A 22,001-nucleotide genomic window follows, 5' to 3' on the forward strand; every position below is an offset into this window, starting at 1 on the left:
TTGGGCTGTAATGGATTTAAACGTAGATTGCAAAAAATGGATTCTCAATTCAGTTATTGAGACCGCCTTAAACATGTTTGGAAGAACTGAAGTATGTGAATCTACTACTTCAGCTGTAAAAGGTATGAAATCTAAAAAGAGAGAAAGTGTCATTAATGAAAAAATCAGTGTCGGAATTGACCTGTGCTGTCCTAAGATCATTTTAAAGGTTCAGTGTAATAAAAGGTAAAAAACTTTTTTTATATTAGTTGCACTTTGAAGTGATACTATTTTGCTGTATTGAGTTAAATAGAATATAATTAATGTCACTGTCCATTTTTACCTTTTTCATGTGGCCAGCAGAAATCTGATTACTTAGGGGGTTTGAATTATATTTAAATTGAACATCGCTGGCCTCGCACATAATGATGCTTAATAGGTATCACTTGAAGTGAATCAGATGTGATTAAATTAATTGGGGTATAAAGGGGAGAATCACTTAAGGTGTCATGGGGTGCTCCCTGAGTCTTTCTCCCCATTAACCTCATTGAATTTAATCACATCTGATTCACTTCAAATGATCCCCATTAGGCCTCATCCCTGTGCTTGGCAGGAGAGAAACAGGAGAGAATTTCGCTTGGGTGTGATCACCGTCTTGTGGTCTAATCAGCCCATGACACCTTAAGTGATTCTCAACCAAAGCCCCCAGTTAATTTTATCCCAGCGAATTCAATGCACATGACACCTACTAGGCACCAACTGCATGCTAGGCCACAAATAGAGGAGAGAATTTCAATCGGGGGACTTCACAAGCCTCATTTGGGCCATTATCTACCAGCATGAGCTCCTGAACATGGGACCGAACCAAGAGCTTCCCAAACGCTGTGCAAGGAAACATACCACCATCTGAAAAACCTGCATAACTCAGTTAACTATTATTTTGCAAGTGAGCAATACGTGATGTGACAAAATCACTTTAAGTGATTCTCCCCTATAGCCCCCAGTTAAGTGATCCCAGCGAATTCAACGCACATGACACTTATTAGGCACTTGGCCCCCAGTTAATTGGTCCCAGGTAATTCAATGCACATGACACCTATGGGCGAAAGAGCCATTCAAAGTGCAATACAAACTTAATTGTATTTAACTACATGAAAAGTTCATGGGCAAGGTTTCAGGTTCCAAACTGAAAGGGCCTTTAAACTTCGTCAAATTTTGGTGTGATAGTAAAGCACATCCACAATTATCGGAGGAAGACATTGCAATACACCTCTGCTTCCCAATCTCCTCCCAAATCTTATCTGAGTGAGACCAGATTCTCATCAAACAAAACACTGTATGGCAGAATGAATGCAGAAGCCGGTATGAAAATCCAGTTATATTCTATTAAACTAGAAATTAAAGAGATTTGCAAAAATATTTTTTAAGAAGAATTTCGCTGGGTGTGAGCACCCCCTTGTGGTCTAATCTTCCCATTACACCTTAAGTGATTCTCCTCTTTAGCCCCCGGTTAATCTATCACACTTAATTCAATTCGAATGATACCTATTACTCACTATCTGTGCGCTGGGCCAGCAATAGAGGAGATAATTTCACCTGGATGTGAGCAGTTCGTGCATAATAGGTGTCATGTGAATTGAATTAGCTGTGATAAATTAACATAAATTAACTGATTAAAGGGCAGAATCATTTAAGGTGGAACTGGGTGAGTAGACCACCAGGGGGTGCTTACACCCAAGCGAAATTCTCCCCCCTCCCTCTCTCTGGCCAAGCACACAATTGGTGCCTAATAGGTGTCATGTGCCTTGAATTAGCTGCGATCAATTAACTGGGGGCTAAAGGAGAGAATTACTTAAAGTGTATTGGGGTGATTAGACCACCAGGGGGTGCTCACACCCAAGCGAAATTCTCTCTTCCTTCTGGCCGAGCACACAGTTGGTGCCCAATCGGTGTCATGTGCAGTGAATTAGCTGTGATCAATTAACTGGGGGCTAAAGGGGAGAATCACTTAAAGTGATTTTTTTCACATCACGTATTGCTCATTTGCAAAATAATAGTTAACTGAGTTATGCAGATTTTTCAAACGGTGATATGTTTCATTGTATAGCATTTGGGAAGCTCTTGGTTTGGTCCCGTGTTTGGGAGCTCATGGTGGTAGATACTCGCTCAAATGAGGCTTGTGAAGTCCCCCTAGTGAAATTCTCTCCTCTATTTGTGGCCTAGCACGCAATTGGTGCCTAGTAGGTGTCATGTGCATTGAATTCGCTGGGAAAAAATTAACTGGGGGTTACGTGCCTAGTAGGTGTCATGTGCATTGAATTAGCTGCGATCAATTAAGTGGGGCTAAAGGGGAGATTCACTTAAAGTGTATTGGAGTGATTAGACCACAAGGGGATGCTCTCACCCAAGGGAAATTCTCTCCTCTTTCTCTCTGGCCAAGCACACAGTTGGTGCCTAATAGGTGTCACGTGCATCGAATTAGCTATGATAAAATTAACTGGGGGCTATGTGCCTAATAGGTGTCATGTGCACTGAATTAGCTGTGATCAATTAAGTGGGGGCTAACGTGGAGAATCACTTAAAGTGAGTGTATTGGGGGTGATTAGACCACACGGGGGTGCTCACACCCAAGCGAAATTCTCTCCTCTGTCTTTCTGGCCAAGCACACAGTTGGTGCCTAATAGGGATCATCTGAATTGAATTCGGAGTAATTAAATGGCGGTTAATGGGGAGAAAGAATCACTCAAGGTGTAATGGGGATGAATAGACCACAAGGTGATGCTCACACCTGAGTGGAATTCTCTCCCCTTTCCCACCTGATAACATCTCACAATAGGCTTCCTGCTGCCCTCGCCTACTTATCTCAGAATTAACCATTTGTAATAGTAGCTATTGCGATGCAGACATCATTTGAGATATGAACAGAGAGATGAATTTGCCCATCGTTTCCTCTGACCCCATTCCCAAGCCTCAGGCAGGCAGCGCATCCAGGGGCTCTCTGCCCCTGAGAAGGAAAACAAAGGTTGGAAAACAAAGGCTGCAAATTCCTCAGCTTCTAAGTGGCAAAGCCTCAGGTCCAGGTGTGAAGCCGAATCAGGAAGCAGAACCGGTTTTGTTTCTCTGATGCTGTAGCCAAGCTAATGATAAGGTGCCATTTGGTAAATCTTTGTTAACTTAATTACCTGCAGATTTCACAACCCAGAACTTCCACTGTCTTTGGAGAAGAGGCTGAAAAATTTCTCAACGTGGATCCACCAGGGGCAAAGATGTTGTTCCCAGCTCTGTTTATGGTGGTGGTGGTGGGGAGGGTAATTGTGAAAGGCAAGCAGGTGCTATCCCTGGGGATGGAGAAGGTGCCCCCGGGGGGCATTCAGAGCTGAGGCTGCAACAATCTAGGATGCACCCAGCTTGAATACACCTGAGCGAAAGTAATAAGAAACAGAGTGAGACCTACAACCCAATGCCGTGGATGTAAATTTTAAATTTGGACGTCCCAAACAAAAATACACAATGTGTGAGAACACCAACAAACAAAAGAACCACAGTAAACAGGATAGTACCTCTGGCCAGGAAGGAAAAGAGAGCAGATGGTGGGAGTTCTCTGGTGGTCCAGTGGTTAGGATTCCACACTTTCCCTGCTGCGGCCGGGGTTCCATCCCCGGTCTGGGAACTGAGACCACATATCAAGCCATAGCTGAAAAAAAGAGAGAGAGGGCAGATGGTGATGGCAAAATGGAGTACAAGAATAAAAAATAAATAAAAGGCTTTTTTGTGAACCAGGTGGTTAAGGATATCTCTGGGGTCAGATTGCCTGTTTTATTTAATAATTAAGGAGTTCCCTTGTGGCACAGTGGGTTAAGGACCTGGCATTGTCACAGAAGCAGCTTGGGTCATTGCTGTGGCATGGGTTCGAACCCTGACCCAGGAACTTCCACATGCTGCGATGCAGCCAGAAAAAAAATTAGTAATTAAGTTCTGCCACTTAATTATGGGTGTGCCTCAGTGAAATTAGGTAATGTCTCTGTGCCTTAGCTGCCTCATCCATAAAATGGGATAACAAGAGTCCCGACATTGCAGGGTTGTCCCAAGAAAGGAAAACATAAAATGTATAAAGAGTTTACAATAGCACATAGCAAATATTATCTAACTGCTGGCTATTTTTATACATTTTACGAGCTGAAGATTATTTACTTAATCTTCTCTACCTGAGGTCATGAGAATGGAGAAGAAAAGGGAAGCACACTGAGCTGGGAACGAGAGAGACATTCGAGAAAGAGAGAAAATAAAAGACTTGAATGTAAACATGGGGTCTTCTGAGTCTGGCAGGGGTGAGAGGACATGAAAGATGCATGAATGTATGAGGACGGGCTGGGTTATGCTGCTGTAACAAACAGCCCCAATATCTCAGTGGCTTAAAACCGCAAACTTATTTTTTGCTCTTATGCTATGGTTGGCTGCTCGGGACTCTGGTAGAGGGGGAAAAAGGAGGAAACGCCACAGTTGTTCTTAAATGTTTCTACCTCCAAATGACATCTCAATTTGGCCCAATGGAGTCAAATGGCCATACTGTACTCCACAAGAGTGAGAAAGAATGATCAAAAAAAAAAAAAAAAAATCCCAGAAGGATTGAGAGTTGGAATATTTGTGACTTGAATGACAAGCTCAAAACCCTCTTGAAACTTAGGGACCTGAGAACTGAGAAAATTCATCCTAAAATCTGGGGCTGGATCAGAGAGAAGACAAACCTATCAGAAAAATGAAAAGCTGGAGTTCCCGTCGTGGCGCAGTGGTTAACGAATCCGACTAGGAACCATGAGGTTGCGGGTTTGATCCCTGCCCTTGCTCAGTGGGTTAACGATCCGGCATTGCCGTGAGCTGTGGTATAGGTTGCAGACGCAGCTTGGATCTGGCGTGGCTGTGGCTGTGGCATAGGCTGGTGGCTACAGCTCAGATCGAACCCCTAGCCTGGGAACCTCCATATGCTGCGGGTGTGTCCCTCAACAGACCAAAAAAAAAAAAAAAAAAAAAAAAAATAGTGTATATTTTCTTTGAAAACCACCCCTGGCAGCCATAATGGTGGAATGGTGGTGTGTGTGCTTGGCCATTGGGAGGCTCCATAAATGTTCTGCAGGCTCTGGGGTGCAAGGGAACTATGGTAGAGACAGCTAGTTGCCACCAAAATCTGATCCGCCCTCATGCTGCACACCAGAGTCAATCCAAGTCATTCTCATGACAACCACACGGGGCTGGAGAACAACACCTTACATTTCTTGAGCCCTGACTATCCATCGGGCACCACAGGAAGAGCTTTACATAGATCAGCTCATTTAATTTCCTAACAACTTGTTGAGACAGGTCCTGTTTTGACCCGCCTTGAGAAATGGGGGAGATATTGAACCAGAGAGGTTATGTAACTATTCTAAGGTGGCACAGCTAATTAGTGGGAGGGCTGGGATTTGAAACTTGGCAGACCAGTTCCAAGGTCCAGGCTCTTGAATACAACACAATGTTATAAGAGTTTAGGGAGTTTCCGTAGCACAAAGGGAGGGCTGGTGTCTCTGCATCACCAGGACATAGCGTCCAGCACAGAACATTAAAGGATCTGCAGGGTAGGTCGCAACTGTGGCTCAAATCTGACCCCTGGCCGAGGAACTCCATATGCCACAGGATGGCTAGGGGAAAAAAAAAAAAGAACATGTGGAGAAGACTTTAGGAGTTCCCTGGTGGCTCAGTGGGTTAAGGATCTGGCACTGTCAGTGCTATGGCAAGGGTTTGATTCCTGGCCTGGGTGCAGCCAAAAGAAAAAGAAAAAGAGTTCCTCTTGTGACTCAGCAGACGAAGAACCCCACACAGTGTCCCTGAGGACGCGGGTTCAATCTCTGGCCTCGATCAGTGGGTTAAGGATCTGGCATTGCCACAAGCTGTGGCATAGGTCATGGATGCGGCTCGGATCTGGCATTGCTGTGGCTGTGGTGTCGGCTGGCAGCTGCAGCTCCGATTCGACCCCTAGCCTGGGGACTTCCACCTGCTGTAGGAGCGGCTCTAAAAAGAGGTGGGAAAAAAGAAAGAAAAACAAGACTTTATGCTTTATGCACACATTGTGATTGTGAAAAGTTGTATTTCCTGAAGTTGTGTTGTGCTCCAGGGACCTCATAAAGTAATCAGGGTAAAACAGTGTATTGCCTGAATGAAGGTGTGACTTAGCACATGTAATGGGCTTGCCACTTATAAAAAAAAAAATCCGCATTTGACGGATGCGGAAACTGATGCTTAGCACGGTAAAGCCACCAGTGCTGGATCCAGAAGCAGGAGTGGAAGGGTCACTCCGTGAGCAGCCAGCACCAATGGCCAGGCTTGGCATTGCCGTGAGGGAGGCGGAGAGGAATGCCAGGGAAACGGTTGGAGGCTTTTGGCTTCGAGCCCAGGGGAGGAGGCGGTGGAATGAGAGGAGGCGGTTCCGCCGCTGGGGTGGGGGAGGGGGATGCTCGCTGCCAGTCCGCTGCCAGTCCGCTGCCAGCCCAGCCCCCTCCCCCGGCCGCCGCGGCGCCTGGTTGCAGAAACGGTGGCCTGTTCTCCAGCACGACCGTGGGAGGATAAATTGGAACGAGCCCTTTTGGAAAACCGCTTGGCAGGATCTAGGACAGCCGGCCGTCTGCACGTCCCCGACTCGGTGTGTACCCGGGAGAAATGGGGACACCCGGCCGCCAGGGAGCACAGATGCCCAGAGCCAGCCCGCTCTTTGTAAGGATCTCAAGCAGGAAACCACCCAAATGTCCGTCAAAGGGAGAGTCACTAGAAAAACCTGCTATGGGTTTTTCGTCGATTAGTAAACGTGCATTCCTGTTGTCTTTCTTTCTTTCTTTTTTTTTTTTTTTGTCTTTTTGTCTTATCTAGATCTGCATATGGAGTTTCCCAGGCTAGGGGTCGAATCGGAGCTGTAGCCACCGGCCTACGCCACAGCCACAGCAACTCTGGATCTGATCCGCGTCTGCAAACTACACCACAGCTCACGACAACGCTGGATCTTTAACCCACTGAGCGAGGCCAGGGATGGAACCCACAACCTCATGGTTCCTAGTCGGATTCGTTAACCACTGAGCCACGACAGGAACTCCTAGTTTTTTTTTTTTTTTTTTTTCCGAATTTATTTATTTATTTATTTATTTTTTGTCTTTTTGCTATTTCTTTGGGCCACTCCCTCGGCATATGGAGGTTCCCAGGCTAGGGGTTAAATCAGAGCTGTAGCCACTGGCCTACGCCAGAGCCACAGCAACGCAGGATCCGAGCCACGTCTGCAACCTACACCACAGCTCACGGCAACGCCGGATCGTTAACCCACTGAGCAAGGGCAGGGACCGAACCCGCAACCTCATGGTTCCTAGTCGGATTCGTTAACCACTGCGCCACGACGGGAACTCCTGTTTTTTTTTTAATTTAAAACTAATAAGCGCTTGGATGGACCAAGAGATGACTATACAAAATGAAGTCACCAAGAGAGACAAATACCATATGATCATTGATATGTAGAATCTAAAATATGAACTTAGAGGAATTCCCTTCGTGGCTCAGCAGTTAACAAACCCAACTAGTATCCATGAGGTTGCGGGTTTGATCCCTGGCCTCACTCAGTGGGTTAAGGATCCAGTGCTGCATATGAGCTGTGGTGTAGGTCGCAGACACGGCTCAGATCCCGTGTGGCTATGGCTGGGGTGTAGGCCGGCAGCTGTAGCTCCAATTGGACCCCTAGCCTGGGAACCTCCATATGCCATAGGAGCAGCCATAAAAAAATAAAACTAGATAAATAAATAATAAGTACTTTCCTTCATTTTCTAGTAACAAGGTGTAAAAATCATGTGTTGTGGGTTTACAGGTTTTTTGTTTGTTTGTTTGTTTGCCACACTCGAGACATAAGGAGGTTCCCAGGCTAGGGCTCAAATTGGAGTTATAGCTGCCGGCCTACACCACAGCCACAGCAATGCCAGATTTGAGCCTTGTCTGTGACCCACACCACAGCTATGACAATGCGGGATCCTTAACCCACTGAGCGAGGCCAGGGATCGAACCTGAGTCCTCATGGCTGCCTGTTGGGTTCGTTACTGCTGAGCCACGACGGGAACTCCTGAGCAGTTTGTTTTGCTTGTATGACTCAAATAAATCCTTGAATCATAAAAAACCAAAACCCTGCTGTGGCACCTACACGTGATGAAGTCCGCATGGCACTGGGGCGCAGGATCTCCAGACTCGCACACCTGCTCGGAGGCATTTCTCACACATGATGTTACAACAAGAAGCCACATGCCAAAGAAGAGGTGACCTGTGATTCCGCTGACGCAAAGCTCAAAACACGCCAAAGCAAATAACAGGGTCAGCCAAAGTGCTCGGATGATAAACAAATGAGAAAATCAGGTAAGGACCGATGGAGAAGTGGAGAGGGAGGGGCTGCGTTTTTTAGGGCCACTCCCACAGCATATGGAAGTTTCTAGTCTAGGGGTCAAATTGAAGCGACAGCCGCCGGCCTACGCCATAGCCACAGCAACGCAGGATTATCCAAGCCTTTGACCTATACCATGGCTCACGGCCACGCCAGATCCTTAACCCACTGAGCAAGGCCAGGGATCGAACCCACATCCTCATGGACACTAACTGGGTTTGTAACCCGCTGAGCCACCACGGGAAGTCCAGGGCTCTGTTTCTCGACTCTGGGGGTGACTACAAGGGTTTCATTTCATGGTCAACAACTGAGCTGCAAATGATGATATTCAAAATCATTTACATTTTTTATTCTAATACAGTAACAACAAGGACCTGCTTATAGCACCGGGAACTATATTCCAATAATCTTGAAATAAGCTATCATGGAAAAGAATCTGGGCTGGTGTTCCCTGGTGGTTTAGCGGTTAGGACTTGGCACTTTCCCTTGGCACAGGCATGCATGCACACGCACACACACACCCTGGCCTGGGTTTGGGTGTCACCCTGAGGCAGAGGGGGGCCCCATCGCCTGGGGCCCTCCTCCCCTGGTTCAGTGACTTTCACACCCACAGCGTGGGGCGCACGGCACACCCACAAGCACCAGGTTCCAAATATCATCATACCCGCAGCCACCTTCCTCTCACCTCTGTCACCCCCCTTGAGTGTGTGTGGGGAGGGGCTATGCCATCTCTGTTCATACCTCAGCCCCAAGGCTGCCCCTGGGGCCAGGGCACCCCACGCCCTCCCCGGCCCTTCCTGTTCTTCCAACTTGATCCCTGACTCTGTTTGCCTTTTTTGTGTCTTTCTCTCTGTCTGGGTCTCTGTCCTCCATCTCTGGATGGTCATCTTTCTGTGTCTCTCCTTTCTCTTGGTTTCCTTTTCCTTCCTGCTGTCCTTTAACTTCTGTTTGGGGAGCCGCGTACTTGCTCTGTGACCTTGGGCAACAGCTTTCGCCTCTCTGTGCCTCCATGTCTCATCTGGGCCACGGCACATGCAGGACTGATGCGAAGCTGAAGGGAGTTACTATATGTTCCCTGGGCATCTGGTATACAGCTGGTGCTCACTCAAGACCCTAACCATGAGTTCCCGCTATGGCACAGTGGGTTAAGGATCCAGCATTGCTGCAGTTGTGAATCCAAGTCACATCAGTGGTTTGGATTCAATCCCTGGCCAAGGAACTTCCATAGGCCACGAGTGCAGCCACTAAACAAAAAGAAAAGAGGAGCTCCTGTCGTGGCTCAGTGGTTAATGAACACCACTAGCATCCATGAGGATGTGGGTTTGATTCCTGGCCTTGCTCAGTGGGTAAGGATCCAGCATTGCGGTGAGCTGTGGTGTAGCTTGCAAACATGCCTTGGATCCCACTTTGCTGTGGCCGTGGTGTAGGCAGGCAGCCACAGCTCCAATTGGACCCCTAGTCTGGGAACCTCCATATGCTGCAGGTGTAGCCGTAAACACACACACACACACACACACACACACACACACACACAGGAAGAAACCACAAACAACACTGGTGACTCTGTGCCAAGCCCTGGGCTAAGATTTAAGACATAAAGACCCAGCTGCCCCTCACAGAGGTAGGACATTGCCCCCAGTTTACAGATGAGGAGACTGAGGTTTACAGGCCAGTTGACTTGCTCCCAAATCAGAGTAATGGGTGGGGCCAGAATTTGAAGCCAGGGTGCCTAGCCCTGTTCTTAAATCTTGGCTAAGAGGCATCTGTGGTATTAACTCCTATGCTTACGGATAACTATCAGAATTTCTGAGGTACCATTGGCCTTTGGGGCTTCATGATCCTTCTTGGGGTGTATCCCGTGCACTGTGAGCTGTTTAGTTGCATCTCTGGTCTCTACCCACGAGACACAAGTAGCGTACATATGAGCGGGAAGCAGCAGGAGAGGAGCCTCAGGGATTCCTTCAGAAATCCTGATTGGGGAAGGCTCAGCCCTGGTCCTCCCCTCTTGCTCCTGGCCCTAGCCTCCTCCCTGGTGGCCTCCCTGCCTCCAGCCTTCCCATCCAGTCCATTCCCTCCAGGGCCCCAGAGCGGATTCGGCCCCTCCTTTGCTCACAGCCCTCCCCAGTGCCCCCAGCTCAGAGCCCAGCCTGGCATGGGGGACACCTGCCTTCACCGTCCCCTGCATGCCTGTGTCATCTGTGCTGATGCCACACTCAGGAATAGCCTGACTCATGCCTCCAGACCCTTGTCAATCAAGACCATAACCGGGAGTTCCTGCTATGGCATAGGGGGTTAAGGAGGGGGCTGCCTGGAATGCCCTCCCCATTCTTTCCTTCCCCGCCTGCCCAGTGGACTCGACGCCACGCCCCCAGCCACAGTGTGGCGCGTGTCCTTGCATCAGCAGCTCCAATTCTAGGAATTCGGCTTTCAGATAATGCACATGAGCTCCGAGAGCTAAGCACATGGATGGATGTTGACTGCAGCCCGGCTACTCCTAGCAGACTTGAGGGAAAATAGCCTAAATATTCATCAGGCGGGACTGTCAGATAAACCCCAGGAAGAACCTGTAAAATAAACAAATGTGTAGATGTCCTCTTCAAGTGTGTCATTAAGGGAAAAACATAAGGTCCAAAATCAAGTGTCCTCTGTGCTCTGCCCCTTCCTTGCTCGCTGTGTGAGCTTGGGAAAATCTCCTCACCTCTCTGAACTTCCTTTTCCTCATCTATAAAATAGGGTATTCTTAATCTCAAAGGTTGAGCTGAAGAATACAGAGCAAACACGTAGGGCGAAAATCATAGATATGCTTATGAGCATTCAGAAAATGGGAGCTGGAGTTCCCGTCCTGGCTCAGCAGAAATGGATCTGACTAGCATCCGTGAGGACGCAGGTTCGATCCCTGACCTCACTCAGTGGGTTAAGGATCCGGCGTTGCTGTGAGCTGTGGCATAGTTTGCAGGTATGACTTGGATCCTGCGTGGCTCTGGCTCTGGTGTAGGCTGGCAGCTATAGCTCTGATTGGACCCCTAGCCTGGGAACCTCCGTGTGCTACAGGTGGCAGCCCTAAAAAGACAAAAATAAAAAAATTGAAAAAAAAGAAAATGTAGGAGTTCCCGTTGTGGCTCAGTGGTTAACAAATCCGACTAGGAACCATGAGGTTGCAGGTTTGATCCCTGCCCTTGCTCAGTGGGTTAACGATCCGGTGTTGCCGTGAGCTGTGGTGTAGGTTGCAGATGTGGCTCGGATCCTGCATTGCTGTGGCTCTGGCGTAGGCTGGTGGCTACAGCTCCGATTGGACCCCTAGCCTGGGAATCTCCATATGCCACAGGAGCGGCCCAAGAAATGGCAAAAGGACAAAAAAAAAAAAAAAAAAAAAAAAGAAAGAAAGAAAGAAAATGTGAGCTTTTAGGAGTTCCTTCGTGGTGCAGTGGGTTAAGGATCCAGTGTTGCCAATGATGTGGCCCAGGTTGCTGCTGGGGCATGGGTTTGATCCACTGCTTGGGAAATTCCACATGCCATGGGGATTCACCCCCACCTCCGAAAAAGAAAAGGAAAATATGAGCTTTTAATATTAGGGCACAGGTTGGCACATTTTTTCTTTAAAGGGCCAGTTAGTAAATATTTTTGGTTTTGCAAACAATGTGGTCTCTGCTGCAATGGCTCAAGTTCATTGTCAAAGTGCAAAAGCCCAGACAGTGCATCAGAGGATGGATGTGGTGGGGGTCCAACAGAACTTTAACGCAACAGGCGTTCCCATCGTGGTGCAGCGGTTAACGAATCCGACTAGGAACCATGAGGTTGCGGGTTCGATCCCTGGCCTCGCTCAGTGGGTTAAGGATCCAGCGTTGCTGTGGCTGTGGTGTAGGCCGGCAGCTGTAGCTCCGATTCAATCCCTAGTCTGGGAATCTCCATATGTCATGGGTGCAGCCCTACAAAGCAAAAAACAAAAACCAAAAAACAGAGAGCCATGGCTGACCCCCTGTGTTAGCATTGAAAAAGAGGCAACTATTTATTTTTACAGGATTTGTATGCCCATCCAACCTTTGAACTCATCTCCCTCACGGTCTTTATCAGACTGTTGTGATATCGGTTTCTCTTTCTTTTTACAGGTCCAGCCCTCCCCACCCCTAGACATTGACCTCCCAGGGTGGAGCCTTATCTGAGCTCTGTGGGTCTCCAGAACCCAGCCTCCAACCCTGTTCTAGGAACACGGCAGAAATATTTGTTGAATTCATTCATTCATTTATTCATAGAGAGAGAATATGCACCAACTATATGCTAGGCACTGTTCTGGACACTGAGGCTACAACAGTGACCAACACAGACACAAAGCCCTGGAGCTCATGTTCTAAAGGGAGAGACAGATCATAAATGAACACGACATACAACCTATAGGTGGTCTTATGCACCAAAGAGAAGTAAATAAAGCAGGAAGACGAATGAGAGCAAAGGGGGATTGATGGTAGTTTCCATGGTTCTGCCGGTGGAGGTCTCACTGATGAAGGTGAAGTCTGAATGGAGATGCGGGAGTGAGTCATGGGCATATCCCAGGGGGAAGCCTTCCAGACAGAGAAAACAGCAAGTGCAAAGGCCCTGGGGTGCACACATGTCTGGCATTTTCAACGAACAGCAAAGAAACCAATGGGACAGCAACTGAGTGGGCAGGGAAAGAGTTGAAGATCCAAGAAGGGGTCAAGGGGAGACAGGGTGGGTTGTGCCAGCCTTATGGCGAGGCCCTTGTTTCTGTGGAGTGAGGCAGGAGCCAGGCGGGGCACCTTAGTCTGCTTGGGCTGCCATAAAAACATACCATGATTGGGTGGTTCAAACAACAGGAATTTATTTCTCACAGTCTGGAGGCTGCGAAGTCCAAGGTCAAGGTGTCAATAGACCCTTTTCCCAGTAAGAGCTATCTCCCCGGCTTGCAGACGGCAGAGAGAACACCAGCCTCTCTTCCTCTTATTGTAGAGGCACTAACCCCTTCCCGGGGGCGCCAGCCTCATGACAGCCCCTGAACCTAATTATCTCCAAAGCCTACCACCTCTGCATACTGTCACACTGGGGATTAGGGCTTCCACAGACGCATTTGGGAGGAACACAGACGTTCAGACCCTATTAGCAGAATTTGGGGCAGTGGAGGTGTGACATCTGACTGAGGTGTTTTGGTTTTGTTTATATTTTTTTGCCTTTCTGAGGGCTGCACCTGTAGTATATGGAAGTTCCCAGGCTAGGGGTTGAATCGGAGCTGTAGTTGCCGTCCTACACCACAGCCACAGTAACGTCAGATCTGAGCCTCACCTGCACACTACACCACAGCTCACGGCAATGCCGGATCCTTAACCCACTGAGTGAGGCCAGGGATCGAGCCTGCATCCTCATGGACACTGTGTCTGGTTCTTAGCCTACTGAGCCACAATGGGAATGCCCGTAGTTGCCCTTTTGATACAAAATACCAGCCTGCCCTCCCTGCTTCAGGTGTCTGAAGGCTCCCCTTGAGCTCAGGACGAAGTCCAAACTCCTCACCCTCAGCTCTGCCCACCTCTCCAGCCTCACCTCGCACCCGTCCTGCTTGCTTCTCTCCAGCAGCCCTGACCTTCCTGGTCTCTGCATGAATCTCGTATCCTCCTGTTACAAGAACTTTGCATATGCTGTTCCCTCTGCCTGGACCACCTTTCCCTCCCTCTCTACCTAATATCCCCTACTCACTCTTCAAGTCAAAGCTCAGTGAGGACCCCTCTTCAGGGAAACACTCTGGATGGTCCCCACAAGGTCAGATCCCTCCGTTATGTATTCTCAGAGCACCAGGCATTTTCCTGTGGAAGCCCTCGGCTGGGAGGGGCTCTCAATCAGAAGGAAGCTCTATGATGACAAGAATTTCCCAAGTTCCCACTGTGGCTCATTGGGTTAAGAATCTGACTGCATTCCCAAGGCAACAGACATAAAAGCAAAAATAAACCAATGGGACCTAATCAAACTGACGAGCTTCTGCACAGCAAAGGAAACTATTAAAGAAACCCCAAAAGACAACTTACAGAATGGGAGAAAATCATTTCAAATGATGCACTGACAAGGGCTTAATCTCTAAAATATACAAACAACTTATACAACTCAACAGCAAAGATCCAACAGCCCAACTGAAAAATGGGCAAAAGACCTGATTAGACATTTCTCCAAAGGAGATATACAGATGGCCAACAAGCACATGAAAAAATGCTCAACACCACTGATGATTAGAAAAATGCAAATCAAAACTGCTATGAGGTACTACCTCATACCAGTCAGAATGGCCATCATTAATAAGTCCACAAATAACAAATGCTGGAGAGGGTATGGAAAAAAGCGATCCCTCCTGCACTGTTGGTGGGAATGTAAATTGGTACAACCACTATGGAAAACAGTATGGAGATACCTTAGAAAACTAAATATAGAACTACCATATGACGGAGCAATCCCACTATTGGGCATATATCCAGACAAAACTTTCCTTGAAAAAGACACATGCACTCGTATGTTCATTGCAGCACTATTCACAATAGCCAAGACATGGAAACAACTTAAATGTTCATCAACAGATGAATGGATTAGGAAGATGTGGTCCATATACACAATGGAATACTACTCAGCCATAAAAAAGAACAAAATAATGCCATTTGCAGCAACATGGATGGAACTACAGACTCTCATACTAAGCGAAATAAGTCAGAAAGCAAAAGACAAATACCATATGATATCACATATCTGGAGCCTAATATATGGCAGGAATGAAACTTACCACAGAAAAGAAAAGCATGGATGTGGAGAACAGACTTGTGGTTACCATGGGCAGGGGGAGGGAATGAGATGGACTTGGAATTTGGGGGTCATAGATGCAAACTATTGCCTTTGGAATGAATAAGCCATGAGATTCGGCTGTATAGCACTGGGAACTATATCTGGTCACTTATGATGGAGCATGATGATGAGAAAAAAAAAAAAAAAAAAGAATCTGACTTCAGGGAGTTCCCATTGCGGCGCAGTGGAAATGAATCCATCTAGTATCCATGAGTACGTAGGTTTGATCCCTGGTCTTGCTCAGTGGGTTAAGGATCTGGCATTGCCATGAGTTCTGGTGTAGTTCTCAGACAAGGCTGGGGTGTAGGTTGGCAGCTACAGTTCCGATTTAACCCCTAGCCTGGGAGCTTCCATATGCTGTGGGTGCAGCCCTAAAAAGCTAAAAATGAGTACATGGGAGTTCCCTGGTGGCTCAGTGGGTTCAGGATCAGGCACGGTCAGGTCACTGCTGTGGCTCTTGTCACCGCTAGGGCACAGGTTCGATCTCTGGTCCGGGGACTTCCATGTGCCACAGGCATGGCCAAAAAAAAAAAAAAAAAAAGAGTAAACACAGGAATAGAGTAGCTAGGATGTGTGCTTGTCTTTTGAGGACAAGAGTGGAGGGTTGGAATCCTGGCTGTGTGGCCTCAGTCAGGGCATATCAGCCCCGTGGGTCGTGGCAGCCAAGGGGAAGAGAATTTGGGTAGATGGAAAACCTGTTTATAATGATCTTCGCCTGGAATTTAACTCTATTTTACACATAAATGCAAAACTCTTCTTGTTTGGTCTGTGTTTATACCAGCTGTTCTAGGGGTATGGTTGGCTTGGAAACAGAGATTTGGCTCCATGGTACTGGGACCATCGGCGAGAGTTGGCTTTCATTTTGGAAATGGTTTCGGACTTGATACACATCCCCATGTTAGGCTGGGTTTGAGGCTGTTGCTCTCATTCATTCTCTTTTTAAAAATTATGAATAATGTTTATTTCAGTCAAGCATGGCAGAGTCTGGAAGCACGAGCAGTTTAACAGGCATTGGGAGATTACACAGTCTTTGCAAAGCAGACTTTATTTAATACATGTGATCTGTAAAGCTTTAGTTTTTCAATTGCTTTTCTCTGTAGCGCTTGCTTTCATGCCTCCTTCCTTCCTTCTCCCTCCCTCTTCCTTCCCTCTTTCCCTTTTTCATCCTCAGTGCAACACGTGGAAGTTCCTGAGCCAGGGATCCAGTCCAAACCAAGCCAGAGCTGCAACTTACACCACAGCTGCAGCAACCTTCACCCCCTGATCCGGGTGGGGGATCGAACCGGCACCTCCACAGAGACAAGCTGGATCATGAACCCACTGCGTCACAGTGGGAACTCCTGGAGCTGTTGCCTTCATGGCAACTGTTATCCACATGTGTAATCCACGCAAGCCCTGGCTACCTCACTGTGCAGTCTGGGTCTCAAACGAACACAGAACTCCTCTGGGGGGCGCTGCTCAAACGCAGAGTCTGATGTACATGGTCTGGGGTGGGGCCCAGGAGTCTACATGTCTAAGGAGCTTCCCAGATTTGCTGTGATGCTTGTCCATGGGGGTAAGCCTTTGGGGCGGGGTTCCTCCATCTCAGCACGACTGACCTTTGGGGCTGACAATTCCTCGTTGTGGGGCTGTCCTGGACACAGCAGGATGTAGCGACACCCCTGGGCGCCACCCACAGCAGCACTCCTTGCCAGTCCGGCCAACTGTCTCCGTCTGTTTGGGCTCCTATAACAAAATGCCAAAGGTGGTGGCTTATAAACCAGACTTTTATTTCTCACTGTTCTGGAGGCTGAAAGTCAAGAGCCAAAGTGCCAGCATGGGCGGGTGACGGCCCTCGACAGGGGCACAGGCTTCTCGTATTCACACACGGTTGTAGGGGCCAAGGGGGGCTCTGGGGGCCCCCCTTCTTTTTCTTTTCTTTTTTTTTTTCTTCTTTGGCCACCCCACGCGGCATACCAAGCTCCTGGGCCAGTGAGCAAATTCAAGAGGCAGCTGCGACTTAGGCTGCAGCTGCGGCAACACCACCTTCTTAACCCACCGTGCCCCAGCCGGGGATTGAACCTGCGTCCTTGCATTGCAGAGATGCTGCTAATCTCCGTGCACCACAGTGGGAACTCCTCGTGGGGGCCCTTGGATAAGGGAACTTAGCCCAACAGTGAGGGCTCCGTCTTCACCACTTAACCCCCAAAGCTCCCACCCCCTGACCCCCACCATCATCTTGGGGATGTGTATCTCAACACAGGAATTTGGGGGGCGATATACCTTCAGACCTCAGCAGCAAGCCAAGTGGTCTCCAGACAGTGTCAAGTTCCCCCGAGAGACACAATGGGCCCCTGTGGAGAATCACTGGTGTAATTAGAAGATGATTAGAAAAAGTTGACAGGAGAGATGGGATTAAGAGGGCAGAACAGGAGGACTGGAGCTCAACTTCTCTCCTAAAAACAACAAAAGTCACAACTAAAGGCTGAGCACTCTTCACCCAAATGGACCGGAAACCTTCAAAAAGATACCCTACTCCAGAAGACAAAGAGGAGGCCACATCAAGAGGTAGGAGGGGCGATTACGTGATATAAGCAACCCCATCCCTCCCAGGTGGGAAGCCCCACAGAGTGGAAAGTAACTGGTTCACAGAGACTCACCTACAGGCGTGAGAGTTCTGAGCCCCACATCAAACCCTCACGTGCGGGAAGCTGGCACTGAGAGAAAGAGCCCCGGAGCATCTGGCATTGAAAGCCAGTGGGGCTCGTGCACAGGAGCTCCACGGGACTGGAGGAAGCGGAGACCCCATTCTTAAAAGGCACACACAGACTTTCACGTGCACTGGGTCCCAGGGCAAAGCAAAGTCTCCATAGGAATCTGGGTCAAACCTGACTGCAGTTCTTGGAGGACCTCCTGGGAAAACAGGGGTGAATGTGGCTTGTGGTGAGGGCAGGACATTGGAAGCAAAACTCTCGGGAGTATTCAGCAGCAGCCTTTCTCTGGAGGGGGCCATTTGGGGAAAATCTGGCCCCACCCGGCAGTCAGTCAGCAGCTGAGAAGCCCCAGGGCAAACAACCATCCAGTGGAATCACAGCCCCTCCTCTCAGTAAACTGGCTGCCTAAAGACCCCCAGGCACACAGCGGCCTCTAATCCCATCCAGAGACTAAACCCTGCTCACCAGAGGGATTCAAATCGGCTCCACCTACCAGTGGGTAGGCATCAGCCCCTCCCATCAGGAAGCCTACAGCAAGCCAACCTCAGCCACAAGGGGGGCAGCCACCAGAAGTAAGAGAGGCTACAACTCTATTATCTGTAAAAAGGTCACCACACTAAAACCCTATACAAATGAAAAGACAGAGGACTCTAACTCAGATGAGGGAGAAAGAAAAAACCCCAGAAAATCAGCTAAGCGATGAGGAGATTCTCACCTCCAGGAAAAGACTTTAGACTGCTGATGCTGAAGATGATGCAAGACATTAGAAAAAGTGACAGGAGTTCCCGTGGTGGCTCAGCGGGTTAAGAATCCAACTAACAACCATGAGGATGCGGGTTCGCTCTCTGGCCTCACTCAGTGGGTCAGGGATCGGCGTGGCTGTGGCTGTGGTGTAGGCTGGCAGCTGCAGCTCCAATTAGACCCCTAGCCTGGGAACCTCCATAGGCCACGGGTGTAGCCTTAAAAAGACAAAAAAAAAAAAAGTTTGACAACCCTTTTCGAAAATGTTCTCAGCAGCCCTGTTGTAATACCCCCAACTGGAAACTACACAAATACCCATTCACAGTTGGATGAATAAATAGTGACATAGTCATAAAAGGGAATGTCATCCAGCGGGGCTGACACCCTTTGTTGTTGTTGTTGGGGACCAGATAGTGAATATTTTCAGCTTTCTGAAAATATTTCTGAGCCGCACTGTCTCTGTGGCAGATTCTGTGACTTGCAAGCAGCTACTGACAACAGTAGATGACTGGGCGTGGCTGTGATCCAATAAAACTTTAAACAAACAGGCAACAGGCTGGATCGCCCACCCCCCAGGCTGTGGTTTGCCAGCCCCCACCATACAGCATGAGAATAAACAATCCACCCATGGAGTTCCCGTTGTGGCTCAGTGGTTAACGAATCTGACTAGGAACCATGAGGTTGCAGGTTTGATCCCTGCCCTTGGTTGGTGGGTTAAGGATCTGGCGTTGCTGTGAGCTGTGGTGTAGGTTGCAGACGTGGCTCGGATCCTGAGTTGGTGTGGCTGTGGTGTAGGCCGGCGGCTATGGCTCCGATTTGACCCCTAGCCTGGGAATCTCCATATGCCGCAGGAGCGGCCCAAGAAATGGCAAAAACAAAACAAAACACAAAAGAAACAATCCACCTAGAACCTGGATACATTAATACATTGTGTTAAGTGCAAGGAGTACAGACTGTCCAATTCCATTTATATGAAATTCAAAAACAGGAAGAACCGAAAAAAAGGGAGAGAAAGAGAAGTGGGTTAAGAACCAAGCTGTAGCAGCTTGGATCCCTGCGGAGGGGCGGGTTCCATGCCTGGCCCAGCACAGTGGGTTAAAGGATCCAGTGTTGCTGCAGCTGCATAGGTCCCAGTGGCAGTTCAGGATCAATCCCCAGCCTGGGAACTGACTTCTACATGCTGTGGGTGTGGCCCTAAGAGAGAGAGGAGTGAGAGAGAGAGAGAGAGAGAGAGAGAGGGAGAAACATCCAGAAGAAGGAATCAATGGCATTAGAAGGAGAGGACAAGGGTGACCGTTGCAGGGAGAGGCACACGGAAGGCTTTAGCAGGGCTGGGGTGATCTGCTTTTTAAATCTTGCTTCCTGGACGGGCTCCCTTTGTGATAATTCACTGAGCTGTACACCCTTGGCGGCAGGCTCTCTTTTATATGCATGTTATTCTAAACAAAGCTGGCAGGGGTGGGGGCTGTGATACAGCAGCTGAGAATCACCAGGGCCCCCCCTGGCCTCTCTCTGGCATCAGGATCTGACCGCCTCGCAGCCTTGCAGCTGTCGGGGCTTCTCAGAACTGACGAGTGAATTCGACACGGTGGAAAACCTCTCAGATTCTTCTGAGAACCACACCCCCACGATTCTGCTCCCTCTTCATCTCACCGGTTTCACACCAGGAAATGAGCAGGGGGAAAAAAAGCAGATTAAACACCTCCAAGATGCCAAATGTCACAAACACCTGAGCGATGGAATTTATGTTTCTTTCTTTCTTTCTTTTCTTTTCTTTTCTTTCTTTTTTTTTTTTTTTTTTTGCTTAGTAGGGTCACAAGCGTAGCACATGGAGGATCCCAGGCTAGGGGTCGAATCGGAGCTGCAGGTGCTGGCCTACACCACAGCCACAGCAACGCAGGATCGGAGCAGCATCTGCCACCTGCACCACAACTCATGGCAACACCAGATCCTCAAGCACTGAGCGAGGCCAGGGATCGAAACTGCGTCCTCATGGATGCTAGTTGGGTTTGTTAACCGCTGAGCCACAACAGGAACTCCCGAATCAAGATTTGAGTTGAGTCTTGACAAGTTGAATTTTGCCTCCCCTCGACCAAAGATGTTGGGAGTTCTGACCCCAAGGGCCTGTGAATGTGATCTTACTTGGAAATAGAATCTTCGCAAAGGCTCAAGTTGTGATCATTAGTGTGGACCCTAATCTAATATGACTGATGTCCTTATAAAAAGGGGAAACTTGGGAGTTCCCGATGTGGCTCAGCAGGTTAAGAATACAGCTAGTGTCCATGAGGATGCTGACTTGATCCCTGGCCTCACACAGTGGGTTAACGTTCTGCGTTGCCACAAACTGCTGCTTGGGTCACAGATGCGGCTTGGATGGCACTGCCGTGACTGTGGCATAGGCTGGCAGCCGAAGCTCTGATTGGACCCCTAGCCTGGGAACCACCCTATGCCATGGGTGCAGCCCCAAAAAGGAAAATGAGTTCCCGTCATGGCGCAGTGGAAACGAATCCGACTAGGAACCATGAGGTTTTGGGTTCAATCCCTGGCTTCGCTCAGTGGGTTAAGGATCCGGCGTTGCCATGAGCTGTGGTGTAGGTTGCAGACTCGCCTCGGATCCCACTTTGCTGTGGCTCTGGCGTAGGCCTGTGGCTACAGCTCTGATTTGACCCCTAGCCTGGGAACCTCCATATGCTGCGGGTGTAGCCCTGAAAAGCCAAAAAGCCAAAAATAATAAAAATAAATGTGTGAAGTTATTTAAAAAAAAAAAAGAAAAAAGAAAAAGAAAAAGGGGAGACTTGGACAGAGACAGACACACACAGCAGGAAGATGACGTGAAGCCATGGAGGACATCACTTACAAGGCAAGGGGTGTCTGAGGCTACAAGAGGCTAGGAGAGAGGCCCAGGACGGATTCTCACAGCCCTCCCAAGGAATCAACCCCATCTGCGCCTTGATTTTGAACTTCTCGATTCCAGGACTGTGGGACACCTATTGCTTAAGTTTGTAGAACTTGGTTATGGCAGCCTTAGCAAACTACTACAGACTGGTAAAATTCCCATAATGTGGAAGAGAGGTGGGGCATTCAACGTGAGGGAACAGAGTTCCCTTCCTGGCTCAGCGGGTTAATGAACCTGACTAGGATCCATGAGGTTGCGGGTTTGAGCCTTGTCTTCTCTCAGTGCGTTGGGGATTGGGCGTTGCTGTGAGTTGTGGTGTAGGTTGCAGATGTGGCTCGGATCTGGGGATTTGGTGTCACTGTGGCTGTGGCACAGGCCGGCAGCTGTAGCTCCAATTGGACCCCTGGCCTGGGAACCTCCATATGCCACGGGTGCG

The sequence above is a fragment of the Sus scrofa genome, chromosome 6 (assembly GCF_054392235.1).
Source record: "Sus scrofa isolate SSC_HxYL_T2T_F1_AM1 chromosome 6, Sscrofa_HxYL_maternal_Yorkshire_Landrace_v2.0, whole genome shotgun sequence".
NCBI lineage: Eukaryota > Metazoa > Chordata > Mammalia > Artiodactyla > Suidae > Sus > Sus scrofa.